This window comes from Balaenoptera borealis, assembly GCF_965194805.1.
Source record: "Balaenoptera borealis genome assembly, chromosome: 10".
Classification (NCBI taxonomy): domain Eukaryota; kingdom Metazoa; phylum Chordata; class Mammalia; order Artiodactyla; family Balaenopteridae; genus Balaenoptera; species Balaenoptera borealis.
This window is the reverse complement of record NC_138874.1, coordinates 68466866-68484863: the sequence shown is the minus strand read 5'-3', so window position 1 is coordinate 68484863 and position 17998 is coordinate 68466866. Positions and strand designations below refer to the sequence as shown.

At 40.7% G+C, this 17998-nt stretch overlaps 1 protein-coding gene across 2 annotated transcripts in view; it reads left to right on the top strand.

Annotated features, from left to right (window-relative positions):
* Positions 1–17998, top strand: part of GRID1 (glutamate ionotropic receptor delta type subunit 1) — a 666028-nt gene that overhangs the window by 607456 nt on the left and 40574 nt on the right. The window lies entirely within an intron of this gene.

Here is a 17998-nt window from a genome sequence, read left to right as displayed (position 1 = left end):
AAGGGGTTCTTTATAAATGCCTAAAGCTTCATGGTACAGAATCTAATCTTTTTCCAGTACAAGGGATGTGTCGCTTTTATGACACCTTCATTTTATAAACCCCAAGCCAGCTTTGGGGTCACAGATCTCCCTCTTGCCCTTGGATCTTTAAGAAAAAAACCTGACTGTCAGCACTCGGCAAATGTTAAGGGTTTTATAACTAGTGTCATATAAGTGAGTTTATAGTACTGTCAGAAAGTGGAGTGCACTACATTTTTTACTGCAAGGAGAGCTCAGATTCCACTCTCAAACCTTCCTTCTGCATGTGCCTGTTTGGGTGGTTACTGTACTTACATGCTTATCCGAAACTCTTCCTGTCCCCTGCCCCCTATGGAATTGCTCCTCACCCCCCAGGTTTTGACTTCAAATACCTTATGAATCCCCAGCCTGAAGCACACCAGACTGGGGATGGCTGTGCCCTGAGTGAGGGCCATATCCTGAATCCAGAAACTGTAAGGAAAAATCCAGCATATTGGGAAACATGGACATGATCTTGATATTCAGGGAGGAGGGGCTTCTCCGAATCCCAGGCAGAACCCGCGTGGGTGCAATGCAGGCAGCCTGGCAAAGGTGAGGACTGGATGCCCCCAAGGGATATCAGAGGAAACTGCTTTAGCAAGAGGAGGATGCTGCAACTTCTAATTTCCAGTTACTCTTTGGTGACCCTGGCTCCATTTCCGGAGAGTGCTTAGTAGTGGAACAATGTCTAATTGCTGCTAAAGTCAAGGAGCTTGGTGTTGAAAGCAACCTCAGAGAGCTGCTATTATTTTTTTCCTTGGGAGTGCTGCAGCTTTTAATGACTTGAAACCAATTTAGGTGGGAAATTGCTTAGCAAGAGGTGATTACTTTTGCACAGTATCAGAACCAGAGAAAGGAATTATGTCATGGTTGCCCCCACTGCTGTGACCTACTCCTTCATGCCAGCCGTCACTCAGATAAGGAGGGGGCAGCCCTTTCTGGGCCCTGGTGAAGAAAGCAGAAAGGAATTTAGAAGCGGAGGGAAGTTTTATTTATTTATTAAAAGCCCACAGTGTGCAGTTTTTAGAGCAAACCTGCCTGGTGCCCAGTAATTCTCAATAAATACTGAATTGTCCCTGAATGAATCATCTGTTTGTTGTCTGACTGAGCAGAGACACATAAATCAGGGGTGTAGTTGGTGCCGTCAGTGAGTAGGTTACCCTCTGTGAATTCCTTAATGGGAGGGATGAGGTAAATATCTTTATAGTCCCTTGTCTCTTGATACCCGCCTCTTAGGAAAGAGGTCCTGCTGGTCCTTGGAGAGTAGACAGAGGCTGCCTTCATTTCTCTCAGCCACCTATACTTGTCAGGCCTGAGGCAGACTAGAGCAAGGGTCCACAGACTATGGTCCATGGGCTAAATCTGGCCCACCACCTGCTTTTACAAATAAACTTTTATTGGAATACACGCTCGGTCATTTACATACTGTCTATGGCTGCTTTTCTGCTACTTCAGTAGAGTTGAGTAGTTGTGGCAGAGACCATGTGGTCTCCAAAGCCTAAAATATTTCTTACCTGGCCCTTCGTAGAAAAAGTTTTGAGGATCCCTAGCCCAGAGCCATGGGTGCTCCAGGGATACTGCCCATCGGTCAACGCCATCTGATAACTTATAGACATATCCAGTAGCTTATCATCTAATAAGCTCTATAAAACTACCTACTAGAGTATATAAGCACATCTAGCAGGTAGTTCCTCCTCTGGCTTTATGTCATCTAACAGCACGTCGGCACATGCAGGGATACATCATCTAGCTCTATGCCATCACCTAAGTTCCGTACCATCTAGTAGCATACAGGCTTTGTCCGTTCTTGTTCTTTTCAGGCCTACCTCTCATGGCCCACAGTCTTTGCCCTCACTATACTGGGACCCAGCCTCACTCCTGACCTGGCCTAATTCCCCCCTGAAATCTACTGAGCAGTCACTATGTACCAGGCACTCTGCCAAATGATCTACATATATTGTTCTTTTCATCCTAAACAGAACTACTTGATTATTACTGTCTCCATCATGTAGAAATGGGACTGACCCTCAGGGAGATTAAGTGGCTTGTTCAAGGTCACGCGGACGTGAGTAAGCCATGGCACAGTCATGTCTCACTTCAACCTTGCCTCTTCCCATGGGTTTACATCCCCATTTCTATACCCAATGTGTCTGCACCCTTGCATACTGTTTACTTGTGCTTCTATTTCCCTTCCTCTTTTACACCAAAGTAGCAAGATATATGCCTGGCTCCCATGTTTAAAAGCCTTAGCTCTCTTTCCATGTGACATAGCAAAGGTTATTTAAGTCTGTGATTTTATCTTTTGATTTCCCAATTGTTAAAAATATCAATTAGAGAAACTCTGGGATGCAGAATTGAGCTGGCAAGTGGTTCGAATTTGTATGATAATAACTTTGTCACATGGAATCTGACTTTAATGTTGTTGGTAAGACTTTTTAAATTTTTCCTTAGCTTGATCAACTCTATGAAGTAACATCCAGCATAACCCAATTTCTGTGCAGTGTCAGGGCTAACCCAGGCTGCCAATTTATTAAGTCTTTCCATAAATCAAACCTAATATTTAATAACATTGTCAAATAGAATACAGTTTAATAGTTTAAATGTCAATCTTCACAGCTCATTGGGCTCTTTGAATAAATAGACAAGTAGCTTGTTTCAGACCCTGTGGCTGGAGATAGTATTTTTCAGATGGAAGTCACTTTGGAATCAAGCAGTTGTAACAGAAGGTTGTTTTTTCCACTCAGTAAGTATCGCTGAGGTCATAAAGTGTGAATGCAAATGCAGGAAGAAAACGGGCCCACAAATCTTATCTATTTCCACACTGATCTAATGCTTGCCCTGGCGCCGGATTGAGTGTGGGTATCACCAGTCAGCACCTGCCTTCATTCCTTGCCCTGGCTCTCTGCTCTGTGACAAAGGATGCTCTCATTGTACACACTCCCTGCTGAGTGCCAGGGACCATACCTTGTGGCAGAAAAGGTGGTCCCCAGAAGGACTACAGTCTTCCATGGGAGGATGAGGAACTCTGATGCCCCACAGTGCCCTCCATTTGGAGGGAGCAAAGTGAGGAAGCATCCTGCTTCCATGGCATACTGGAAGTCCTTACTGAGGAGTGGGAAGAGGCTTACATGGGATGGCACTCCTTTATATCTTGGGGATGCTAGGTTCGGTGATCAGGAAGGTTTGGTCAAGTTGATGAAAGGGATCCTTTGATGCAGGTCTGACCCCCCAGAAAAAGGACTGGTACAAACTAGGCAGCCCTGTGCAGTGGAAACCAACAATGCTGTTCTCTGTAGCAACAGTGGGCTTTGTAGGCATGCTCCAAGACACATATTTTGTCCTTTTTCTGCTGCTAAGTCAGTGCACCTTGGGGATTCTACATGCCTCCTTCCTTCTCAGACACTCACAGACGTTGGATAATCATTCATCTCTATTCTTTTTTTTTTTTTTTTTTTTTTGGCCACACTGTGCAGCTTGTGGGATCTTTCTTAGTTCTGACCAGGGATTGAACCTGGGTCCTCGGCAATGAAAGCGTCGAGTCCTAATCACTGGACCACCAGAGAATTCCCCATTCATCTCTATTCTTTCATTCTTGCTCAAAAGGCACTATATCCTTTTCTTAAAAAAAATTTTATTGGAGTATAGTTGATTTACAATGTTGTGTTAGTTTCAGATGTACAGCAAAGTGAATCAGTTATACATATATATATATATCCACTTTTTTAGAGATTCTTTTCCCATATAGGCCATTACAGAGTATTGAGTAGAGTCTCTATGCTATACAGTAGGTCCTTATTAGTTATCTATTTTATATATAGTAGTATGTATATGTCAATCCCAGTATCCCAATTTATCCCTCCCCACATCTTACCCCCAGTAACCATAACTTTGTTTTCTACATCTGTTACTCTATTTCTGTTTTGTAGATATGTTCACTTATACCCTGTTTTTTTAGATGCCACATATAAGTGATGCCATATGATATTTGTCTTTCTCTGTCTGACTTACTTCACTCAGTATGACAATCTCTAGATCCATCCATGTTGCTGCAAATAGCATTATTTCATTCTTTTTTAAGGCTGAGTAATATTCCATTGTATATATGTACCACATCTTCTTTATCCATTCCTCTGTTGATGGACATTTAGGTTGCTTCCTTGTCCTAGCTATTGTAAATAGTCAAAAGGCACTATATCCTTTTTGCAAGTTGGATGGTCTCTTCTCTTTATTCCTTCATTTATTCACTTATTCATCCATTCAATAAATGTAATTTGAATAGCTTCCTCCTAAGAGCTTGGATATGTGAATTTAAGTTCCACTTTCAATCAAATTTAATCTGTGGCTTTGGTCAAGAGAATTCACATCTCTGAGCTATCTGTGAGACTGAGACAAGCCTGCCCAGATGAGTTGAGTTTACCACTGCAAAAATGGAAAATGTCCAGTGCGGATTGCAGTACAAGGTTGACATTGGGTAGGTGTCAGCAAAATGCCTTAGCACCTACTATATATTAGGAAAAGAACATAATAAAAATATAAAGACAAATAACACTTAGTCTTTTTTATGAGGCATAGTTGACAAACAATAAAATGCACTTATATTAAATGTTTATTTCATGGGTTTAGACTATTATGTACAACTGCGTAATCACCACCCAAAAGAAGATAGAGTCATCCCTCAGTATCTGAGGGGGATTGGTTCCAGGACACTGCAAATACCATAATCCATGGATGCTCAAATTCCTTATATAAAATGGTGGAGTATTTGCATATAACCTATAAGCATCCTTCTGTGTACTTTAAATAATCATCAATCATTATAAAATTACTTACAATATCTGATACAATGTAAGTGCTATGCAAATAGTTGTAAATACAATGTAAATGCCAGCAAATCAGTGCCAGCATGCACGCAACAAATTCAGATTTTTCTGTTTGGAATTTTCTGGAATTGTTTTTTATATTTTTCATCCACAGTTGGTTGAATTCTCAGTGCAGAACCCACAGATACAGAGGGCCAACTGTGTAGAACATTTCCATCACCTTGAAAAGTTTTCTCATGTCACTTTCTAGAAACGTCTCTCCCTAACCTCAGAAGCAACCACTTATGAATTTCTGGTACCACAGATTAAATTTACTGTTCTTGGAATTCATATAAATTGAATAATATAAAATATGTATATTTGTGTTTAGTTTCTTTCACCCAACAAATATCTATGAGATTTAACCATGAAGTTGTAGATATCAGTCAGTACTGAGTTCTTTCTTCTTTTATTTTCCTTTGAGTAGTATTCCATTATATTAACAAACCTTAATTTGTTTATCCATTCTCCAGTTGACATACATTTCACTTGTTGCCAATTTAGAGCTATCATGAATAAGGCAGTATGATCATTTTTGTACAAAATTTTGTGGATATATATTTCCATTTCTCTTTGCTAAATACGATAGAGTGAATTTTCTGGGTCATTGGGCAGATGTATGTTTACCTCTGTAAAAAACCGCCTGACCACCTCCAATGTGATTATTCTATTTTACAATCCCACTAGTGATATCCTACTTATGTGCTTGTAAGTTCCAGTTGCTGGACATCCTAACCAACATTTAGTGTTGTCAGCCTTTGGGACAGTAAACAATTAAGTGGCTGTGAGGTTATCTCATTGTTTTAATTTGCATTCCTTTGGTGGCTAATAATGTCCAGCACTTTAATGTGCTTATTCGGCATCCATGTTGCTTCCTTGGAGAGGGGTGTGCTCAAGTCCTTTTTTAATTTTTACTGGGTACTTCATCTTTTCATTGTTGATTTAGATGAGTTTTTTAAAATATATTCTGGATATAAGTCCTTGATCAAATATAAGTACTCCAGATATAATTCCCAGCCTGTAATTTGCCCATTCATTTTCTTAATGATGTCTTTTGGAGAGTAGAAAATTTTAATTTTGATAAAGCCCCATATATCAATTTTTCTTTTCTTTTGCGGTTAATAATTCTTGTGTCCTAAGAAAGTTTTGCCTACCTCAAAGTTCCAAGTTTTCTTCTAGAAGTTTTACATTTATGTCTACATTGCATTCTCAAATTAGTTTTTGTATATGGAATAAAGAAGTAGTCCAGATTCACTTTTTTTCCCCCATGTGTCTATCCAATTGACCTAGCACCATTTATTTAAAAGACTTGTATTTAGTTAACAAATGACTAGGTGCTTTGATTGAAAATCAACTGGACATATATGTGTTGGTCTGTTTCTGGATTCTCTATTCCATTCCATTGATCTATATATCTATTCTTATGCCAATAAAAAAAAAAAGTCTTGATCACTACAGCTTTATAATAATTCCTTAAATCACATAGCGCTTTCAACTTTGTTCTTCTCTTACAAGATTATTTGGTCAATTCTAGAACTTTTGTACTTTCGTTTAAATTTTATAATCATCTTGTCAATTTCCTCAAGAAAGCTTGAGATTTTGATAGCTATTACATTGAATCTATAGATCATTTGGGGGAAAATGATATCTTTACACTATTGAGTTTTTTAATACATGAACATAGTTTTTCCTTTTAAAACATCAACTTTTGATATTGATTTTCTCGATTGTTGTTATATCTTATTGATTTCAGTTTTTTTGTTATTTTTTTCTTACTTCTATTTACTTTGGTTTCAATTTGCTCTTACCTCTTCTCGCTTCTTAATGTTGAAACTTAGATCATTGATTTTACTCCTGTTTTCTTTCCTAATATAAGTATTTAAAGCTATACATTTCCCTCTAAGTACTGTTTTAGCTGAATTCCATGAATTTTTATATGTTGTGCTTTCATTATCATCAGCTCAAAATATAAAGCATCAGACTCAGTCTTTTTCTTCAGGTATCCCTATTGAGTTCTGGAGGACAACAAATGGCTGTGATTTAGTGTGGAAAAGGGTATGAGAACAGAAACTGGGGATTTATTCTGCTTAGTGAAGTCGAGGAAAGCTTCCTAAGGTAGTCCTGTCATGTACCTACATTTTACAATCCAAATGCCTCAATTCCTTTTCAGTTTTGAAGATACAAATGTGAGAATGTGAGAGAAAACTGACAAGCAGGAAATAAAATACACAGAAAAATAAGGGAAACCAGAGAGGCAGAAAAGACAGCGGAATGCCATGTGAACAAAACTTCATTTTTATTTCTACTCAATGTATAGTTTCCTTGTAGGAGAATGACAGCAGTGGTATTTTCCCTGTTTAACAATTGCTGTCTACAGAACCCCTTCTCTGGGTCTCAGGCTGAGTTCTGGCTCTCTTGACCCTGTACTATACCTGAGCCTTCTTCACATGCTTTAAATCTGTGGTCCAACCCAACTCCAAGGGCACTCAGGTTAAATAGCCCCCAATCCATGACAACGTTTAAAATAAGAGGTTTTGAGAGGAAATCTTAGGTTATACATTTATAATTTAAATGTGTATGTCATTTAAATAAATATATGTCACCATTTTTAAAAGTTTAGACTATTTCTAAAAATAAGCAGAAAAGAACCAGTTAAACATATTTTTTTCACCACCTAAATAAGGCTCTGGGAATTCTTATGGGTATTTCTGGGGAGTCTTTTTTGAATCTCTGCAAATGTTTTACATAATTATGATGTTAGAGAAAATATGTTTTATCCTGTACTTTTTTAACACTGTTGTAAAACTTTAAAAATCATTTTAGTGGCTACTTAATATTTATCAAATAGATGTAAAATTAAACATTTCCTTCTTGATTGTCATTTGGGTCAATTTCAATTTTTCACAAATACAAATAACATTATAATGAACATCTTCGTGCCTCATGGTTTTTCGGTAGCTATATTTATTTCTTCAGGTCAAATTCTCAAAAGTAGAAATATGGTGTCAGAAAAGGATATAAACATTTAAAGCTCTCAACAAAATATTCCTGAGTATTGCCTAAAGCAGGGCTTTGAATAAATTACATTCTATCTTTGGGATCAAAAGAATACTCAGGCTTCAGTGTTGTTTTTTGTTTTTGTTTTTGTTTTTTCATTAAATCCTTGTGGATTTATCTTTAGTAGGAAAAGCCTTTTAATGAATTGGTATTTTTCTACTTTTCTCAAATCCTTTATAGTGATTTTTTAAAATTTCTTTCTCTTTCTCTTTATATAGGTACATATGAATTTTAACTTTATTTTGCTTAATTATTCCGGGGACTGAAGTGGAGAAGAAATCTCTTTCTTTTCAACTCACTTTTTCCTTGGCCTACATTAGGCAAAATTCATGAATTTTGGCAGTTTGAGGAAACTGAATAAGATCATGGTTAGACACCTACCTTTGTTTAATAATAAAATGGATGCACCTAAAAACCCCTTCCTCAAACGTGTATTTATGCAATGATTTGATGTTTGAAATATATGGGTTTTTTATTCATTCGTCAACTCATTTACTAGTGGTGAGCTCAGTTAATATGTAAGAGTGGGCTTGATACTTTCCTGATAAAATTGAGTTAGACTTGCTGTAAGGTCAAAGTGAAGATGAAGGCTGGTTTGGGACAGTATGTTATTTCAAAAATAAAAGATTTGTGTTACTTTGCCCAGAGTTTTCCTTCCTTCCTTTGGGGCCTTGCATCAGTGTTTGGACAATCAGGAGGTTAATTTAATCGCAATGGCTACCGTTAGAGAGCCCTCGGATGGATCAGGGGTGGGGATAAGTTTCTCCCGTGCATTAATTAGCTCAGCTGTGCTTCTAGACAAGTCATTTATTAATTAGGAAACTAGAGTTTAAGGAGGGCAAGGGACTTGCTGAAAATCAAGCTTGAGTCAATATCGGACCCAGGGTTTGAACTCAGTACTTTTCTCACTCCAGCGCCTGTGTCATTACCTGGTGACACTGTGCAAAAATGGAAGAGATGCATGATCAAAATGAAGCCTCAGCTCCTGCTGCCACTTACCTAGTGTTTTCATCGCAGGAAACATGAGCAGTTCCTTCCCCTCTCCTCACCTTTATACACCTGGGTACGTGCTGCTTGGAAAGCCTTCCTTTTCTTTGTTGGCCAGGCTGATTCTTGATTATCTCTCCAGCCTCAGCAGAAGCGTTCACTCTTCCTGACCCCCTGCTGGAGCTTCTCGTTTCTCAGGGCAGGACCAGGGGCTCCCTTAACACCCTATGCATCCCAGAGTGCAGATTCATCAGATGTCACCCCCATCCTCAGTGCCCTGCTCTGTCACATCCTGACTAGACTCTGAGCCTCCATAGGGTTGGGCCTGTCTCTTATTCATTTGTTTGTCCCCAGGGCCTAGAGCAGAGGTAAGCATGGGGCAATGAACATGGACATCCAAAACCTTTTATCCTTTCAAAAATCAAACAAAATAAATGTTCAGTGAGTAAGAAATGAGAGTATTCAGAAATGCATCCATGTGCATCTTTCTTCAAGAAGAATGAGCAGGATTGCTGGAATCTCGTTGCAGAGGGGGCAAGAAGGGATGAGGAAGGGCGGGGAGGGCAGGGGGCTTAGTCAGTCTCCTGGAGCAGGTTTCCATGCAGTTGACTACGTTGGCCCCTTCATAATGCCCTACAGCTTAACTTTGTTTGATGATGATTGGTTTGGGATAATACAGTGCTAAGGTCAAGGAAAGCCCTCACTGTGCCTCCCTTATTAAATTACTTTGCTTTGGGTTTTGAGCATTGCCAAGCAAATCTTATTATGAATTCTTCAATTACTTTCTTTTGCGATTTTTATAATTTGGTAGGGTAAGCTTTGGAATCAAACCAATATCTGTGCCATCATGCTAACTTTATTTTCAAGCTCCTCATTAGAAGTGTGGGAGGACATTCACTTGCCTTAAATCTGATTTTATTCTTCAGATTTCCTCTGCCCCATAATTTGCTTTTTACCCAAGTCTGATACACTTCACCTTAGTGCTGTCTATAATTGTGGGCTGATTCCATTCTGTTTGTTCCACTGAGTATTATGGCTTTGGGTTTTATGATTTAAGTTTTTGTATTTTGAACTGAATTGTTTTGTTCTTTGATTACATTAAAATCAAGAAGCAGTAGCTGGTGAGAACAATTTTGATTTATTGTGTCAGTCAGATCGTTGGCAGTTTTTGTTTAGCTCATTTTTATTTCCATTTTGTTGGTATAATGTTGTTTGTCCAGGAACAAGCAGGGAGAAAGAGGGGAAGGAAAATAACATTTATTAAGAAATTATTATGCGTGCTATTGTGTTCATACACTTTATCTTTACCATTGAGGGCATTTTGTGATATTTCCATTTTGAAAATAAGGAACGTAAAACTCAGAGTGGTTAAACAATTTGCCTGAAGATTATCACACTCTTTCTACCATCCATGTGTTTATTATTATTACTATCACCATCATCATTGTCATCATCAATAAGGAAATATTTGTGACTGACAAGGGATTAAGATCCAAAATATACAAACAGCTCATACAACTCAATATTTAAAAAACAAACAACCCAATCAAAAAATGGGCAGAAGATCTAAATAGACATTTTTCCAAAGAAGACATGCAGATGGCCAATAGGCACATGAAAAGATGCTTAACATTGCTAATTATTAGAGAAATGCTAATCAAAACAATGAGATATCACCTCATAGCTGTCAAAATGGCCATCATCAAAAAGTCTACAAGTGAGAAATATTGAAGAGGATGAAGAGAAAAAGGAACCCTTGAACACTGTTGGTGGGAATGTAAATTGGTGCAGTCACTATGGAAAACAGTATGCATGTTTCTTAAAAACTAAAATTAGCACTACCATATGATCCAGAAATTTCACCCTTGAGTATATACCCAGAAAAAATGAAACTCTAAGTTGAAAAGGTGCATGCACCCCAGTGTTCATAGCAGCAGTATTTACACTAGTCAAGACATGGAATCAACCTGAGTGCCCATCAAGAGATGACTGTTTAAGATGATGTGAGATATATATATATATATATATATAATGGAATATTACTCAGCTATAAAAAAAGAATGAAATATTGCCACTTGTAGCAACGTGGAGGGACCTAGAGAATATTATGCTTAGCGAAATAAGTTAGAGACAAGTACTGTATGATATCACTTATATGTGGTATGTAAAAAACAATACAAATGAATGGATATACAAAACAGAGTCACAGACATAAACAGACATATGGTTGCCAAAGGGGAGAGGGAGTCAGGGAGGGACAAATTAAGAGTATGGGATTAACAGATACAAACTACTATACATAAAATACATAAGCAGCAAGGATTTACTGTATAGCACAGGGAAATATACCCAATATCTTGTAGTAACCTATAATGGAATATAATCTTCAAAAACCAAACAAAAAACCATGTCACTATGCTGTACACCCAAAACTAACATGATACTGCAAATCAACTATACCTCAATTTTAAAAACAACAACAAAAAAACCTATTTGGGTATAAGTAGTTGTTTCCACTGGGATGGGAACCTCTAGTAAAGAGTCCCTTTACTCTCCAACATAGAGGTATTAAGATTGGCTTTGAACCCTACATTTAAAAATTTTACCGTGTGTGTGTGTTTTACACACACACACAAACAGGTGGACAAAGGCAGAGAAGCAGAGAGAGAGAGATGAGAGGTGGATTAACTCAAATCAGGAAGAGTTATAAGAACAGTAAGAGCTCAGAAAACCATGCCTCCTAAGGATCAGATAAAGGAAACAGGAATGGCGAGGAGCCTGGTAAAGAAAATGCTCAGCAGTGAAATTTGGTATTTCTAACACTTTAAGAATCTTCACATTGAAAGGTTTTGAACCTATCCACGCAGCTCGGATCTCAGACCTCAGCTGGTTATGTCGGGAAGTGATGAGCAGGCATCACTACACTTTCTAGTGAGTGTCCAGCATCCCTGGACCATGAGGTGGGCTTCTATCAGGGCCGTGACCCTGCAGGCCCCTCTAGTGGCGCATCTTTCAGATTCTTTGACTTTACAGAGCTGTAAATCCTGACAGGTAGAGCTCAGAGCTCGTTCTGTGAGGGATGGGAGTCCATCTGGATCTTTTTGGTCAGGACATGACCTCTTGTGTGGCTCCTCAAAGAGTGAAAGGCTATTGTGAGAGCTCTTTCTCTCTCTCTCAAGGCTGACATTTTAGCAAAGGCCATAAAGGAATCCTTAGCTACAAATGGGATTAGAAAATGAGGCTCTTCAACATAAGCCCCACAGGGATGGTCTCTGCACACATTAAGGGATAGTCTTTAATATGAATCATGATCACATGCAACTTTACTGCTTCTTTCTCCTTCCTGCATAGTCCAGGTTGCCAGTTTCCAACAACCCTTTATGGCTAAAGAAACACTGAGAGGATCTGGATGCAGATGGCAAAGCTACGCTGGCCTCAGGGTGTAGTTTCATGAGTCTCACTTGAACTTTGTCTCAATGGAGTCAAGTGCTCAGTTAAGGCCACATAGTGTAGTGACTAAAGTGTGGGATTTGAGTTAACAAGAATTGGGTTTGAGAAACACACTCACAGACTTAGAGAATGAACTTATGGTTACCGGAGCGGGGGGCAGGGACAGGGGGGAGGGATAGTTAGGGAGTTTGGGATTGACATGCTATATTTAAAATGGATAACCAAGAAGGACCTACTATATAGCACAGAGAACTCTGCTCAATATTATGTAACAACCTAAATGGGAAAAGAATTTGAAAAAAAAATAGATACATGTACATGTATAACTGAATCACTTTGCCGTACACCTGCAACTAACACAACATTGTTAATCAACTATACTCCAATATAAAAAAGTTAAAAAAAAAAAAAAGAATTGGGTTTGATTCTTGTACCCATCTTGTGCCAGAGGTGACATCTTGGGCAAGGCTGATTCACTTTGTTGTGCAACAGAAACTAATACAGCATTGTGAAGCAATTATACTCCGATAAAGATGTATTAAAAAAAAAAAACTTACTCCTAAGCAAAGTTATCTCATCTGAAAAATAGGAGTAGTAATACCGGGTCTTCTCAGATTTATTGTAAAGAGTAGAGGTGATGTGAATGGATGAGTGCAGTGCCTTGTAGAGTGTGTTTTAACACAGTCGTTCTCCAGGGGTGGTCTTTGGACCAGTAGCATCAGCATCATCCAGGAACGTGTTAGAAATGAAACTTGTGGGCCCTACTTTAGACCTAATGAGTCAGAAGCTGGAGGAGGGAAGTTGGGGAGAGGTTAATCATCTGTGTTTCTCACTCCCTCTCAAGTTTGAGAACGTATGCTTGAATGAATAGTGCTTATTGGTATGATTGTTGTTTTAATAGTATCAGTATTTGATTTATTCCTGAATCTTAGGAAGTGACTCTTAGCCAGAGACCAAAGGTAACCATTGATACTCTCCATGAAATCAGGCTCTGGAGGAGAGCACAGGATGGAAAAGGGTGGAAGGCAGACTTGGAGGGGCAAACAGGACATAGCCAGCCCAGCTTGCTTTGATTCAAGTCCCCAGGCTTCTCAGATTCTAGTATTCAGCCCTTCAGTTCTGCACTCATCACTTTATACATATTTATTCAGCACCAGCTGTATGCCAGACATCATGCTAGGGCGGTGAAAAGGACACGCATGGGGCTCACATCCTTCCGTGTGTGTGCGGGCGTGTGTGTGTGCACGCGCATGTGCACGCGTGCTGGGAGTATCTGCGAAGCCCTATCCCTGTGCTTCTTCATGGAATGTTTGACCACATGGATGCCTGTCCTCTGTGATTCCTGGGTTCATGTATTCTTAGGTTGTTTCCCTTTCCTACATGGGTATTTCTCATTCTGTATTCTTGTCTCTTCCTAATCTATCTTGTATCTAAGCAAACCAAATTACCCTTTTTTTAGATCATTCTTAATCTTTCCCATGGAATAACTCAGATTAGATTGTTGTTTATCATGGTCTTTGGACAGTTTAAACTTTTGACAAATCATTGAAAATCAATGTGTCCCTTTGCCCAGCTGAGAAGGTTGTTTATGGCCCCTAGTTTTGCTGACGGTATACAGTTTCAGACTTTTGAGGAAGGAGCCATTGATTCTTCCAAATTAGGGCCTTTCTTTTTTCCATTGTACCAAACCAGCTTCTTCTCCCTTGGAGATGTGAGAAAGCTTCTCCCAGTGAGACAGTACTTGGTTCACTAAATAAGATTCTTTCTCCCCAGAGTGCCAGAGGCCCTAAAAGGGAAAGCAGCTATGAAGCCTCCATAAGGTCAGGTGCTGGAGGCAGACATCATTAGCAAAGCTTGTCCAGAATCTGGCAGTGTGATGACAGCCAGCTGCTCAGGGAGCTCTGTGTGGCTCTTCGGGGCTACTGATGTTGAACTTTTGATGTGGGAGAAGGAAAGGCCATTTGCAGTCAAGGAGACCTGGGGAGACATTCAAGCTCTGCCGGAATAGCTGCTTCTGGGGTCTTGGGCAAAGTCCTTTTTGCGTCTCCATTTCCTTGGAAAATGGACACAGTTTGTACTGTGGAAGTTCAGCCTGAACTTTCTAATAGGAGAATGGATGGGAAAGCACCAAGTAGAGTGACTTTCAGGAAGAAGATGTAAAGTGTGACTTTCCTTTAATGTTTGTTTTCAGTAGCCCTGGTCTCAACCCTCTGCTATTCCCTCCTCCATTTGCTGCCCCGACTCAAGATCCTAGAGCTGTAATACTCTTTTCCTTCCTAAACCTACTCTGAAGAGAAGATCAGAAATTCATTGACAGAGAGGTCTCTATCATTGAATCCCAACTTTAGCACACATCAGGGGCACCTGGAGAGATTATTAAGACAGATTGTTGGGCTCCACTCCCAGGGTCTTCTTTTCACTGGGTCTGGAATAGAGCCTGAGAATTTATATTTCTCCAGTGATGCTGAGGCTGCTGGTCTAGGGAACATTCTTTGAGAACAACTGGTCTATATTATAAACTTGGAGGATGTTAAAGCTGGAGAAGATCTTAAGAACTGTCTGGGCTCATCTTCCATTTTTACTAATCAGTAGTGAGTCAGTAACTGGGCCAAGACGGTGACCCCGTCTAACAGACTTTCTAAATTACCAGGCTGGATGAGTGAGGACAATTTCAAGTGTTATTTTCCCCAAAGCAACTGCATTTCAATTAGGACCTGAACTTAAAGCTATAAGGATGATGCCGGTGATGATTATCATGATCATAAGGATAGTGTCTTATTGTTTGAGTTCCTTCAATGCATCAGACACTTTCTGTGTTGTCTCTTCCTGTGATAAGCCTAAGCGGTGGGCGGGGCTCGCTACTCCTGTCTTCTAGAAGAGGTTACTCAGGCTCAGAGGGTTCAGGTGGCTGGCTAAGGACACTAGGGGAAGACCTGGTCTCCCCATCTCCAGGCCCTTGCTCTCACCCACATACCATGCCATACTTTCTATGAAATGAAATTGAAGATTCTGTAAAGGAAATTAAGGAATCAAAGAGAAGGTAATGGCATTGGTGGCCTGAAAAATGACTTGCCACTCTATACCACTTGCTCTGCTTCTCACTACTGACTCTGTTCCTCTAGGACACAGGAGTACCAGGATAGGGCAGGTAATCATTTGCAGAAATAGTTTTGCAGACCTACTGCCCGGCCGTCAGGAACTGTTCTCTGCTGCTGTAGCCTTGGGATGTCTCTATCATCTCTGTCCTCTTGCCCAGGTAACGGGCCTCCCTGGGACCAACCACCATGACAAAACTTCAGGGCTCCGGCCTGTGCTCGTGGCCATACACACACACACACACACACACACACACACACACACACGACATCCCCCTACCAGATGTTCTTGCCACCCCTTTAGTTGGGTTATCTCATTGTCAGCTCCATCTTGTTCACTCTGGTCTGAAGCCAGGAGCCAAATTGATTTTGTACCCTGTGGACGCTTCAGGAAAGCAGCTGTTGCACTACCCGTGGGAGAGCGCAGCTGCCGTACCCCATCCCACTGAGCCCACCTGGCTTTGCTTGCTTGTGCTGGTCCAGGGGCTGATCCAGGTGAAGGGTCATTCTCTTTCGCTCCTTGCTTGGCAGGTTTCCTTACATCCTCCTGAGGGGAGGGCATGTGAACACTTCCGAGGGTCCCGTTGATTGTCTGCCTTACATTTTCACATCATTTTGGAGGCCTCTTTCTACTGTTCTGAGGGACCGAAGAGATGTAGGCTCCTTCTTTCCAGCTGAAGGTCTCCTTTTCCTGAACCTCGTGTGGTCTCCAGGTGCTTCGTACCTGAGTTCACCTCTCTTCTGCTTCCCTGGGGGCTGTGGTGCTCACACTCACACACACTTCCACACGTGCATACATTCATGCACACACATCCTCATGGGCACACACGTACACACACTCACACACCGCCCCCCACACACACACAGCATGTTGCTGACTTGGTCAAGGTGGAGGAATGGTTGGCAGGAGGGGAGTGGGTGGGAGGAAAGATGTTTCAATGACAGCTGAGGTATCGATCTTCTGAATCGAGCTGGGGAATGCCAGACAGAGAAGAAGGAACTTGTGTTGGGTCTTCACTGTGCGCCAGGCACAGTGCATTGTGTCCTGTAATTTCATCCTCAAGCCCCAAGTCTATATAGGTTCATTTCAAGCCCCAAGTCTATAGGTTCACCAGAGAGCTGGAATGTGGCCGTGTGTCTGTCTTTGTTCAGAATCCTGCTCTTTTCTCTACACTGTGCTCTGTGAAGGAGGCTGAATCACTAAAACTACCCTCTTGGGCAGCTGCAGTCACAGAAGAAATGCTTGCTGAGTTGCAGAAAACATGGGGGCTCAGGAGACTGAAAGAAACCAGCAGAAGTCACCCATGATGGCATCACCCAAAGATAGTATTTGGTACTTGGTTTTGATTCTTCATAAAGTTCTTGCATAATAATTTTAAAAAGATATCACAATGTAAGTACTCTCTTGTAACAGGTTCTTTTTCACTAAACAATATAATACTGGTTATCATTTATTTAGTGCTCACCACATGCCAGGCAAAACCCTAAGCATGTTACATTTACTGAGGGATTTAATCGTCATCAGAACTCTCTGAAGTATGGACCATTTTACATCCAGGGGAACTGAGGTTCAGAGATGTTAAGCATCTTGTCGGCACTCACACAGCCAGCAAGCAGTGGAGTTGGGATTCGTATCTATACGGTTGGAGTCCAGAACCCAGGCTGGCTCTTCTTCATCGTGGACAGTTGTTTCCCTTAGCAGGGAATGCTCTTTTAAAACACCATAGTAGCAGTAACATAATATTCCATCATCTAATACATCATTTACCTAGCTGAGTCTCAATTGTCGAGCATTTAGATGGTTTCCAATTCTTGCTAGTTTAAACAATATTGCCCTGAGAATCTTTGTACAAACATCTTCTCTGAAAGGGAATAATTCCTTAGAATGAATCCCTAAGGGTAGAATTGCTACATATGCACATTTTAAAAGCATTTGATTCTCCCCACCAAATTGCCATTCCAGAAATATCATGCCAGCACACACTCCTACCAGAAGACTGTAAAATTGTCCTTTTCTCCATAGATAGTCTGGGTCTTGCTGTTGCATCTTTTGATTTGGCGTAGTGCATAATAAAGTATCACTGTAGCCAGGATTCAGGATACCTGTGGTGATGTGTGGCCATTTCGTGAACATGAGCGTAGGAGCTAAGATTTGGGATGCTGAGCTCTGCTTTGTTGGGGTGAAGGGTGGATGCAAGGAGAGACAATGAGCGTGTCCCTGGATGGTTAATGCCCATGAGGCTGCATCAGGTTTCCAAGGTGTCCCTGATACCCTAATATCCCCATCCACAGACAGCGCAGGCCCCTGTGTCCTCCCTCTCCCCGCATTTCAGCTGTTCCACAAACCACCTCTGTAAAGCTGGAGGAGGACAGTCACTGGAGCCAAAGAAACCTGTGCTCTCCCCACTGCCATGCTTGGACTCATGAAGGGAGGGCTGGGGAAACTGCTATGGTGCCCTCACCCTCTGAGCACTTCCCAGGGGAATGCTGTTG